Source organism: Hydra viridissima, unplaced genomic scaffold (assembly GCF_058129835.1).
Source record: "Hydra viridissima isolate aposymbiotic clone 2 unplaced genomic scaffold, HvirCarnegie_v1 scaffold_1, whole genome shotgun sequence".
Lineage (NCBI taxonomy): Eukaryota > Metazoa > Cnidaria > Hydrozoa > Anthoathecata > Hydridae > Hydra > Hydra viridissima.
The window spans coordinates 7883392-7896340 of NW_028324300.1; positions in this window are offsets into that span (position 1 = coordinate 7883392).

A 12949-nucleotide genomic window follows, 5' to 3' on the forward strand; every position below is an offset into this window, starting at 1 on the left:
TTTGCAAACTGATTTATACTAAAAAATTTAGCACAAACCAGTTTGTAAATAAAGTGTCAAAACAGTTTTTTTTTTGTCTTTCCTGTAAAACCAGGATTTGTGGACTTAATACCTTTCTACAGTTTGCAATTCATACGTTAAAAAAGATCCGAAGTATATTTATAAAAAATAGAAATCAAATACCCCTTTTTAAATTTCTCTAAAAAACCTCCTCGGCTATCATTTCAAATAAATGCATTCATAATGTCATTTTAAACACAAAGTTTAACAGAGTTAACAATAAAAAAAAACAGTAATTATAGTCTTCAAACTCATTGCTCGCAGAAAACACAATTTAAATCTTTTTTTTAAAAAAAAATCAAAAGAGATTTACACTTTTACTAACCCTCACATTCCCAACATTAACCCTAAATATATAATATGTTAGTAAATTAGTGTAACTATCAATTGAAGAGCAAGTCATTAGAAAATTCTCTCCTATTATATTAATATTGCAAACTCTTATCTTACTCAGTAAAAGTGTTGTCGAATATTTTCCCTCCTCCTTCGAAGCTCGAAGATGATAGAGCTAATACGCTTCCCTCACACTTGCTTGTGCACAGTATGGTAGGATTGAGCACAGTATGCTGGGCTTGTGCACAGTATGCTAGGATTGTGCACAGTGTAGATTGTGCTAGGATTACAATTTCTGTAGTAAAAGTTGCAAAAAAATAAATAAATAAAAATTTAAAGTTAAGAAAACCATTAATTCTAAAATATAGTAAGAACTAGCCTGAATCTTTACCCACAGTTTGGTGTGACCATTTACTGAATTATCAAATAATTCCCAGCAAGCACACAATGTTGAAACAACGTTGATCAACGTCGATCAACGTTATTTCAACATTGTTTCAACGTTGTGTGCTTTTTGGGTTGTAATTGATTTTCACAAAGCAGTTAAATTTGTACCAAACATGAAGTTTCAAATTCGTTTTTTTCCCGCGGACAAAAATAAAAGGTATCAAAATCTGTATCAAGAGACCCTCGGATGTGCATATATAGATAGTGCTATTGAGTCAGCTAGGTTAGCAAAAAAGGTTACATGATTAGAGTAAAGGGTAATAAGGAACTTTTCTTATAAGAAAGAGTTATAAAAAAATTTCCTAACACCTGAATTTTGAACATAAAATTATTTTTGTATGATTCTTTTTTTTTTTCCATCACAACGTGAAATTGTGGAACAAGAAGTTGTGCATTAAAAATAACTGTTTATTGGAGCTTAAAAAGTTAAGAACAAATTGCTGCTTGATTTTTTGGTTAATTATTTCAAAGTTTATTTATTTTGTTTTAATAACGTGCATACAGTTTATTTATTTTATTTTAATAACATAAATACAGTTTAAAATTAAGAGTTCAAATAAAAGAAAAAAATAGTTATGTTTATATTCTTATAAAAAGAAAAAAATAGTTATGTTTATATTCTTATAAAAGAAAAAAATAGTTATGTTTATATTCTTATAAAAGAAAAAAATAGTTATGTTTATATTCTTATAAAAACTGTTGTGGATTCTGACTTCATATTTTTCTGTTTTAATCGGTTTTTTAGATAAAAAAAAAAAAAAAAAAAAAGATTCTAATTTTCCTAATAGGCTTGAGCAATATTAATCTATATAGTCTTTGCATAAAAGATTGTGTAAAGCTCCGAGATGTTGAAAAGTAAAAAAATGATCTGGCAAGTATATTGTAAATTTTTTCTCCGACTATATATGTATTCATAGATATAATCACAATATTATTTTTTGTTGATCTACTTCGATGATATTTAAACAGACAATCGCTTTTTTCAATCTTGACCTATGATCAAGATGTAAGATTTTTAGAGTATAAAAAAGCAGCAAAATATCAACATGAAAATCTAAACTTAAAGTTTTTGATATATGAAAAGCAAATATTGGTGAATAAAAAAATAATAAACAAAAAATAAATTAGATTATGATTTAAAAATGTTTTGATAGATCATCTGGCGCTTCATTTTTATGGAAGAAAAAGTCTTTTTTAGTAGGTCTTAGTTTAGGAAATTGGTATCAAACTTAAAGTTACATTTTGAAAAATCGAAGGAGTTCCATCTCTCTTATCGTTGACAACTTTTTAGGATACATTTTTAGGAAAATGTCTTTCACAGACAACATTGTCTGGTTTATTTCGAAAATTACTTTGTGGAACAAACTTTTAATTTAACGACTTTAATCATTGACATTAGATAGAAACCTGACTACTAGAAAAGGAGAGTTCTGGGACCAAAACCATTTTTCATTACCGTTATGAAATTTTTGTATAATCGCGGGTTGAAAATTTTCTTGGACAAAATGATTTTTTTTGATGATCGTTTTGAATTTTTTGATAATCGCAGGGTTGAAAATTTTTTTGGGATAAAAATTCCCGACGACGACGAGAAAACGTTTTATTTTTTCATGACGTGATAAAACGCGTAATGAAAAAAAACTTTAATTTTTGTAAAGGTGTTTAAATCTTGCCCGAAAAATTTCTTTTTTTCTTTGTTCTTGTTTTTGTTCTTGTTCTTGTTCGAGAATTGATTTGTACATTTTAATTTCACGCCATCCAAATCCTTTGCTCATTAAATATTCAATGTGGCCAAGTGTTTTTATGCTTCTAATTTTTCCGTCCTCATTTCGCAATATTCTAGTTTTTTTGTTCATTTTATTATGCCAAGAAAATTATTTAACTCAAAAAAATTTTTTAAAAAAGGATTCTTGAGAATGGGGAGTTTGGTACGAGAAGCAATCAAGATAGGATAGGTACATATTTTCCATCTCTTTTGAAGTAAAATCCATCTTTGAGTGAGCTTCCTGTGACCCAGGGTGTTAAAAACAGTCCGTCTCCTTTGTATGTGGCAATTTTCATTCCTTTTCCATTGCTTTTGAGGTAAGCAATACCATTTCCAACAATTTTTTCTATCAAAGTGGGTGCAAGAGCTCCCAATAAAGGTAAAAGAAAAGGAAGAAATCCTCCTTCTGATTTTATTTCATTTCCTACAATTTTGTCGATCATATTGGAACCATAGAAGAGGCAACACCGCCCAAAGCGGCCTTAGCAAAAACTGGGGCGGCTTTAGCTGCAACCCTTCCCAATAAAGGTAAAAGAACACCAAGAAATCCTCCTTTTACTTTTGCGTTGTGTTCCAATTGAGTTTTGCTCATTTTTATGGTGACTCCAACTCCTCGATTGAGAGCGTCAACAATTTTTCGATGTTGGCTTTCTGTTAAAAGTAAAACGTCGTTTCCGTGTAAATTATCTTTTGAAATACGGATGCTCGCGGGTTTTCCTTCAATGATTGATTTTTTTATTTTATCGATCTGTCCCTGAGACACATTTAATTTGACACTGATATACTTGCTCATTTTTTTAAATGCCGGAAAAAATATTTATTTCACTTCTCGAATGTGATAACGGATCGTGATGTCCTCGCCGCAAAAGTCGATTAAATTTCCGTTTTAATCGACAACGCGTGTGATCATCGTGGATATTTCTGGTACTTTGACAGGGAGGTAAACCAAATGGGTGGGTCTTTCAATGATTTTAAAACCAGGACCCACAGCTGGGTAAAAGGAGTAAATGCAATTTAATTGCGAGCTGTTGATGTATGCAGACCCGATAACGTTGTTAACGATTCTGATCATGTTGATGTTCGTAATTCTGACAATGTCGTCGGACTCGTATTCGGAATTGGAGTCTAATTGTCTTTTTGTGAAACCCAAAAGCGAGGCGATGCTGTTTTCCACGTTCAAATCCATCAAATAATTTAATCCAAGTTTGATGGTTGATTTTAAAGTGTTTGAATTGGATCCAATTTTGATGTTTTCGGGAGAGTAGCTGATTTTATTTGCGGCAACGTAGCTTGCGCTTTGAGACGCGTAATTTTTTATTGTGTTTGAGACGGTTTTTTTGCAAATAATTGTTGATGTCGATAATGTCGTAGCTTCCGTCTGGAATGACGACATTTTCCCAATTGCCTCCGTTGTTCATGCTGCACCGGAAAGAATTGTTTTTGCTGGTGATGTTTGGAAAGCTGTTGTACGTCTCAAGACCGAGAAAAGCCATCTCATAATTTTTCCCTTTTTCAAAAACGATTTTGTCCAAAAATTCTGTTATTATTATGTTGGATGCTCCATCCACATCGATGATTATGGCTGACATTTTTTTAAATGGACGAAAATTTTTTTTAAATGGGTTTTTTTGTTGCACCAAAAATGTCAAGTCCGATTCGATATTTTCCCTCGTTTTTTTTTGATGATAAATCGATAACAGCAAATCCGTGATCCTCCTTTCAGCATTTTTTGCAAAAATCTTTGAAAACTTCTATTGGCATATCGCTCGAAACGTGGTCTTGATAAATATGTTTAATACTATTGCCATCTTGAGGAAAGAGGCAAATAAAGTTGGCATTTTCTCGTATGGTTTGTCTTGGGAGCATAAAATAATTTTGAGCAAGGTAAAAACAGTCGACGTTGGAGTGTCTTCCTCTGATGTAATATTTTTCACACTTGTTTTGTTTGGTCAATTACAAATCGTTAAAGATCATTAAATTGTTTTTTGTTGAATCGAGATCTTCAGGTTCAGGTTCGGAATAATATTTTGAAAGGTCGTCAATGACGCATTTAGGGTTTAAATTTAATTTTTCAATTTCTTTTTGTACCTTGAACAAATCGAGAATAATATTTTTTGGTAATTTTTTTTCGAACGAACTTTTCAGTATTTTGTATTCGGGTTGGAAAAGAGATTTTCCAAAAACTTGTAAATGGTTGTAATCTAACCATCCAGGTTTTAACAGCAAATTTAGAAGCAAAGTTGTTTTTCCACAACCTGATTTTCCGACGATGATTCCTCGAATGCTTCTTGGTAAAAGCTCGTTGTTGTTCCTTTTATTTTTTCCAATATTCCATGACAAATCGGTTATTTCCATTTTTTTTAATTTAAAAATATTTATTTAAAATAAAAAAAATGTACTGCGTCAAATGTAAAAGGAAAACAGAAACGACAAATTTGAGAAACGAAGTCTCAAAAAATAATCGAAATATGCTCAAAGGGACTTGCGTCGTTTGTGGAACGACAAAATGCACGTTTGCTTCTTCGACGACAAAAGGGGGAGACTTGGTCGAATCGATCAACAATTTTTCAAAAAAAATAAAGCTTCCGTGGGCAAAATTTCCAGGAGAATTGCACATTCCAGGAATGAATTTTGCAGGTCCTGGCACAAACCTGGACAAAAGGCTCACATCCACCGACATGTACCAAGAGTGGAGCAAACCGGTGGACCGAGTGGACAATGCAGCGTACCACCACGATTTAGCCTATAAATATTTAAACGACGTTCAAAGCAGAAACTTGGCAGATCAAATGATGCTTGAAGAAATGAACTCCATTCCAAACCCCACTCAAAAAGAAATAAACGAAAGAAAACTTATCGCTCCAATCATCAAAGCCAAAGCTAAATTCGGACTGGGTGTCTCTACAAAAAAAAAAAAAATTTTTCAAGTTTAAAATGGACGGATCAGCTTGCAGATGAGCTTCACAAACCGGTAAATTGTCATTTTAAAAAAAGAAAAGTGTTTGTGAACGACATTGATGAAATATGGGCTGCCGATTTGGTCGAAATGCAATCGTTTTCAAAATTCATCAAGGGCGTAAAATATTTGCTCATGGTGATCGACGTGTTTTCAAAGTATGGATGGATTGTTCCGTTAAAAAGCAAAACGGGTCTTGAAGTGGCTGAAGCGTTGAAAAAGATTTTTGGTGAAAGAAAATGTGTAAAAATGTGGGTGGACAAAGGAAAAGAATTTTACAACAAGCACGTGAAAGCGCTGGGTGTTCAATTATATTCCACTGAAAACGAGGAAAAAAGCTGTGTCGTTGAGCGATGGAACAGAACAATGAAAGAAAAAATGTTTAAATATTTTTCAGCCAACAGCACCAATAAATATATTGACGTTTTGGATGAAATGGTAAAAAATTACAACAGCACAAAACACTCTTCCATAAAAATGATTCCAATTGAAGCCAGCGAGGAAAAGAATAAAAATATGGTTTGGATGAACCTGAATGGAAAGATACAAAAAGAAAGACCAGGACCGAAATTTTTAATGGGTGACAAAGTGAGGATCACAAAAAAGAAGACCAATTTTGAAAAAGGGTACACGCCGAGATGGACAGAGGAGGTTTTTACCGTGTCAAAAATTCAGCAAACGGATCCACCTACGTATAAAATTACTGACGTCAACGGTGAAGACATTCAAGGCACTTTTTACGAGTAGGAAATGCAAAAGACGCATCAAGAAATATTTAGAATTGAAAAAATAATTCGCAGAACAAAAAGCAAATCACTGGTCAAATGGAAAGGATATCTAGACTCGTTCAACTCATGGGTGGATAATAAAGAATTGATCCGTTTGAAAAAAATGATATAAAAATTTTCTTTTCTTTTTAAAAAGATGAATTTTGTTACGATTGAAAATTTTGACGAGAGCAAATTATCGGTTGGAGAAAATTATTCCGCAACCAAACCAATTCAGTACCAAAAGATTCCGCTTTTTTATGAGTACCCATCTGGAAAAGGACCTTTTATTTTAAGAACCCCCGTTTTGTTTTCTCTGGGTGTGTTTGAAAATTGTAGTTTTGGAACGAACGAGCTGGAGGGATATTCCATGTCATTTCTAGGTTTCAACGAAAAAAAACGGAATGAACGAAAAAGAAAAAAAGTTTATCGAGGCGACTGAAAATATATCAAAATTTCTTCGCAAAAAAGTCAAGGAAATGATTCCCACTTTGAAAAAAGGAGGAAGAACGAAAAAAATAATAACGGAGGATTTATCCATTTTTAAAAACAAATCCGATAATCCAAACGCAGCGCCCATTTTTTTCGGAAAATTGTTTACAAAGAAAAGCGAAAAAAACATTGAATTTTCTTCTTTGTTTTTCAAAAAGAAAACGAAAGAGTTTGTGAAAGCAGATCCTTTGGAATATGTTCGACAAAAGTGCTACGCCGTCGCCTCTTTGAAAATTGAAGGTGTTTTTGTCGGGGCGCAGATCGAGTCCATTCAGGTTAGAATTCCCGAAGTGGTCATTGCAAAAAATGCACCTTCAGTTCAAAGTATCATGGGTGACGATTTGGATTTAGGAGAAATGGAATCTGACGAAGAAATGTGAAAACACGAAAAAAAAAATAAAATAAAATGAGTTAAAACATTTTCTTTTCATATTAAAAAAATGCATGCCCCTCACAAGTTTTTTAAAAATGTTGCCTCAGCAGAGAAACACGTCGATTCGAATTTGGAAATTTCGAGATTGTATTTGGGCCATATGGATGAGAGAATAAAAGAGTTGGAGAGAATCAAAGAGTCGGAAAGATTCAAAGATTTGGAAAATTTAGTAGAAAGAATCAAAGAGTTGGAAAATTTGGTGGAAATAATTAAAAACCTGCAAAAAAAAACATCGCAAAATATTATTGTTGTAAAAAAAAATTTGGATCATCCAAATTGTTTTAACATAAACGGTCATCATGAGATTTTTGCTCAGAAAGACATTAAATTTGCTGCTCTTTCTCACACGCCAATATCGTTGTCCGTTGGATTGAATTTTGACAAAAGAATTGCTGTCGTCACTTTGATGAACAAAATAAGCGATCAATTGAACTTTTACAAAAACGATGCTATTTTTTCAGAATCTGTGGACGACGTCACTTTGGATGTAAGCAACAACAGTACCAATGACGTTATAGTCAAAAAAGGCGAAAAGCTTTGCAAAATAAATCACATCGATTCGAATTAAAAAAATCTGTCTTTGTTAAAAAGATGGAGATAATAAAAAACACTGAAAAAATTTATCCAGTTCTTCCAACAGCACCATCCGACGGAGGTCATGTTTACAGGCTTCAAAAAATAAGCGAGATCCAAAAAGAAATGGAGGATGAAAAAGTGAAAAAAATGGTTTTGAGCAAAAAGTACCATCGAGTAGCAAAAATTATTCGTTTCGCAGACGATGGGTTGCAAACATTGTGCATTGGTTTGGGAATTACAGGTATTGCACTTTTGTCAACCGTCGTTGTCACTCCAGTTTCGATTGCGTGCGAGGGGATTGCGGTTGGAATGGGCGCTTTGTCCACTTTCGGAAATCACCAAAACAAAAAAATGATGTTGAAGGCTGAAAAGCACGAAAAATTAAAAGTTCTTTCCAAGTCAAAATTGAACACGATTAGCGATCACATTTCAAAATCGCTCATGGACGGATTTGTGAGCGATTCCGAGTACGAATTAATTATAAGCGAGCTACAAAAATTTAAAACCATGACCGAAGAAATCCGAACAAAAACAAAAAGCAGCATTGACGAATTGGCTAAAGAGTCACTGATCCAAAAAGGAAGAGAAGAAGCCATTCAAGCATTTAACAAACTTTTTCAAAAAAATTAAAATTTTTTTCACAGATTCGTAAGAGAATAAACAAAAAACACAAACGAGTTTTCGTTTTTGTTTAAGTTTTTTTTCTCAGTATTTTAAAAAATGGAATTCTTTAAAATACATGACCCAAAAAAGAGAAATGAGATTGTAAAAAATTATATGCCCAACAAGGAAAAAATTTGCAATGAGAGCCTCAACGCGAACATTTCAGATGCAAATTATCAGACTGATTTGTCCAAGTTTTTTAAGCCGCTCATCGAAAGCAACGAAAAAGTGAAAAACGAGATAAAGAGCATCGCATACAAAGAGGTTGGAAACACTCCAATGGCTTTGACTTACCCAGAAAGCGAGACGCCTTCTGAAAGTTTAAAAAGTGCTGAAAAAACTTTTGGAAAAATGAATGTTGGAAATATAGCATTGGAATATTTGTCAAAATACGCAGCCAAAAAATTTTCTGCAGACAGAGTTTGTGGAATTCACGCAAAAGAACGCGGAAAAATGTTTATTGGAAACAAAGAAATTTTTATCGATGAAAACGACATCATTATTGATGGAGAAAAGTACAATGGGACGATAGGTTTTTGGGAGTTGATCACAAGATCCAGGCCTGATATAACAAAGGAAACAAACGAGGACTTGGAAAATTATGAAAAAATACTGGTCGAAACGCATGCAATGGAGAGAGAAGGGAAACCAACCGTACCAAAAGCTTCGAGAAGCGAAAAGTGGGATAAGATTGTTTCAAAATTTTGGGAAAGAAATTACACAAAAACGAGGGGAATAAAAGGTCGTGGAATGATCATTCTTCCGAGCGATCCGAATGCGCTTGTTCAACAGCTTAACTTGAGCATCGCTTCATGGCATGCTGGAAATGTCGCATCGAGAAACGTAGCTGTCAAGATTTGTGATGAGCTTTTGAGACAGAGGGAAATCAACGAAGAGGAATACAAATCGATTCAAAAATACATCGAGTCGGGAGACACGATGGCGAATTAAAAAAATATTTTCTCATTTTAAAAATGCTCATTGTGAACAACAAAAGATATATAAAAAAGAACGTTGTCGGAGGCGGAGGAATCGTGGACACGTTTAAAAATTTTTGAGGAGAATGATAGCTTCAAACGCATCGAAATCGTCTCTTCATTTATTAAGAAAAGCAGCAGCAAGCGAAATTGGAAGAGAAGCAATCACCGCCGCCAAATCTGTTGGGAGAGAATTGGCCTCTTCGGCCATATCAACAGCCAAAGACGTTGCCATCGATAAAGGAAAAAAAGCGGTTGAAAAAGTTTACTCCAAGACGGGGACGGTGAATCCAAACCAATTGGCCAGCACGATTTTGAACGAAGCGTCAAAGGTGAATCAGTATGCATCTATTAATCCGATGGAAGAGCTGCATAAAAAAATGTTTGGTTCGTCCATTCAAGTAAAAAAGAAAATGACAAAAAAGAATGCTTCCAGAAATCAAGATCTGGTCAAAATGGGGAGCGGGCTTTTGATTGCGTGATTTTTTTTGACGAATCAAAAATGACAAAATTTTTTTTCTCATTTTAAAAAATTATAAACACCGACAGATTAAGAGTTGATGAAATGCCCGAGTACGACACCGGCATTGAAAAAGTTGATTTTTTCGAGTACCTTCCAACAAATCTCGATTTAAATTCTTCAGGATCGATCGTTTTTGAGATTGATTGCCAGTCTGTGCAGACACTTCCGTCTGAGGCATACATCCTCGTCGAAGGAGTTCTGAAAAAATCAGACGGAACCGCTTACACAGCAGCAAGCGAAATTGCTCTGGTAAACAACGCCATTACGTATTTGTTCAGCGACGTCACTTACGACTTGTCAGGACAGCAAGTGGAAAGAGTCATGTACCCAGGTCAGGGAACAACCATGCTTGGATTATTGAAATATCCTTTCGGTTTTCAGCTAGCCGATGGTTTGAAGCAAATGTGGTACAAAGACACCTCAAGCGCCACTGGAAACGCAGGGTTCAACAAACAAACCTTCCAGTCAAACCGCAAATCCAGCCGTGTTCGATCATTGCGATGTAAACAATTTTTTCGTGACCGTCAATGGGATAAAATATCCAAATTACAATTACGACTTGAATTTTGGAGAAAAGAAAATTGTCATGGCCCATTCCGACGCGTTCTTGTTTGATGAAAAATATTACGGCACAAACGAGCTTGTTTGCCAATCAGGTTTGTCTCTGCTTGAATATAAAAATTTGTATCCGTTGTTTTTTGTCGACATCAGCAAGTAAAAGGAAAGATTTGTTTCTGAAACAGCTGACTTGGTTGTGAACCTAAAATTCCGAACGGCAGTGCCAGACGGTACAGTTATTTTTGCAGTGATCGTTTCAGACAAATTGATCAATTTTGTTTCAGACGGAACCAACATGAACGCTGTTTATTAGGTTAAAAAGACCATCATGAGATTCTTGACAAAAAAATGATTTAAAAAATTTTTTTTCTTTTTAAAAATAAAGCATGAGACTAACAAAAAATTATCTGAAAAATTTGCTGAGGGAAAATGGGGTCACAAAAACCTCAAACAATTTATTGACTTTGATTATGATTGCGGTTGAGAACAATCTTGTAAGCAAAGATTCGCTTTTGGAAGGTGCAAAAGAATACAAGCCGGTGGGTCGACCAAAAAAAGAAATAAAAACGGAAAATGCGAAAACGGAAAATGCGAAAACGGAAAATGCGAAAACGGAAAATGCGAAAACGGAAAATGCGAAAACGGAAAATGCGAAAACGGAAAATTCAAAAAAAATGATCGATCCAAAACACGAGAGGCTTGGTTCAATTCGAAAAAAACCTGTTTCTGTGAAAACGACCAACATCGAAACCGGGGAAGTGGTTGAATACGGATCCCTTTACAAAGCGATGAAAAAGACAGGTCATGGCTGGAGATATTTGGAGCGTCGAGATGGAAAAATGGAAAATGGAATAAAGATTGAAATTTTTTCTTAAAAACTGGAAAACAGAAAAAAAACTCCAAGTCCGAAAAAAGAAAAAAAATTTTCTAAGTCCGAAAAAAAATTTTCAATTCTCGGAAAAAAAGAATTGAAAAAAATTCTCGGAAAAAAAGGAAAAAAATTAATTAGAAAAAAAATTTTTTTTCTTGGCATAATAAAATGGAAAACAAAATGTGAAAAATCGGAAAAACCAAAAAAATTGATTTTGAGTTAAATAATTTTCTTGACAAAGAAAAGATGGAAAACAAAATGCGAAAAATCGCCGAAAAAAAATTTTCTTGGCATAATAAAATGGAAAACAAAACTGTCAAAGAAAAAAAAGTCTCAATGGTAACATTGAAAAGTCAGGCTAGAGACCGGGCGATAAAAGGTTTTTCAAAAATGACCAGGGAACAGCTCGTTGAGGCTATAAAAACAACAAGGCCTATCATTGGTCCTCATACTGTAGCTCGTAGACGGACGCCAGATGCGAGGTTTTGCCTGCTCCTATTAGACGGACGCCTGAGTCAAGACCGACAGACCACGAAAGCCCCGCTTTGAAACCAACCGTAGTTAGGTTTGTTCGACCGCCTGTTAAAATTTCAGTGAAACCTACAAAAGTTAGGTTTGTTGTTGAGCCAGATAAAAATCCACCCATCGCTCCAAAACCAGCCCATTTGCAAAATCCTGCTCCGAGACCGGTTCCTGCTCCAAAACCTGACTGGTTTTCAAAAATTACAATGGCTGTCACCAACAGTTTCAACCAAATAAATTCTCTCGTTGAGCCATACGTTCCAGCTGCGGTAAAAAATGCAGTGGAAAAAACAATAAAGTCTCTCAAAGACGTTGTATTTGGTAAACCGGTTCCTGCCCCTCGTCCGATTGTTCAAAAACCGGTTCCTGCTCCAAAACCTATTAGACCGCGCATTCATTTTCATTTGACCGATCACGCGCTGAAGCATGTTGCAAAACAATTTTCGCATCAAGTCGAAGGAAACCAAAAGGACGCCTCTACCTTTTTAGATTTAGCGAAAGACGATGCGATAAAAATTCTTCAAGAAAATAAAAACAAAAAAGCGAGCCTTGTTTTGACTTGCGATATGGAGAGCGTTAGCCTTACTACTGGAGAGGAGGTGCATCGAATTGTACCTTTTTTGTCAAAATCTGGGATTATTTTTGAGTCAACGGATTTTGGAGAATTTTACGAAAAAGCGAAAGATGAAATCATTGAAAACATGGAAAAATACAACAAAATGGGTTCAAATTGCACAGTGTCCTCCATCTTGAAAATGGACATTAATTTAATTGATTACAAGCCCATCGGGGGTCGGTCGTACATCCCTCTCGACGATTTTCTGTCAACCAAAAAAGCAATCATAAACATGGAAAACGAAGACAACGAATGTTTCAAGTGGTGCGTCACCAGAGCGTTAAACATGAAAGAAAAACACAGCGAAAGAATTGACAAAAACCTGATTGAAAAAACGAAAAATTTAAATTGGGAAGGGATTGATTTTCCGACCACACTAAATCAAAAAAT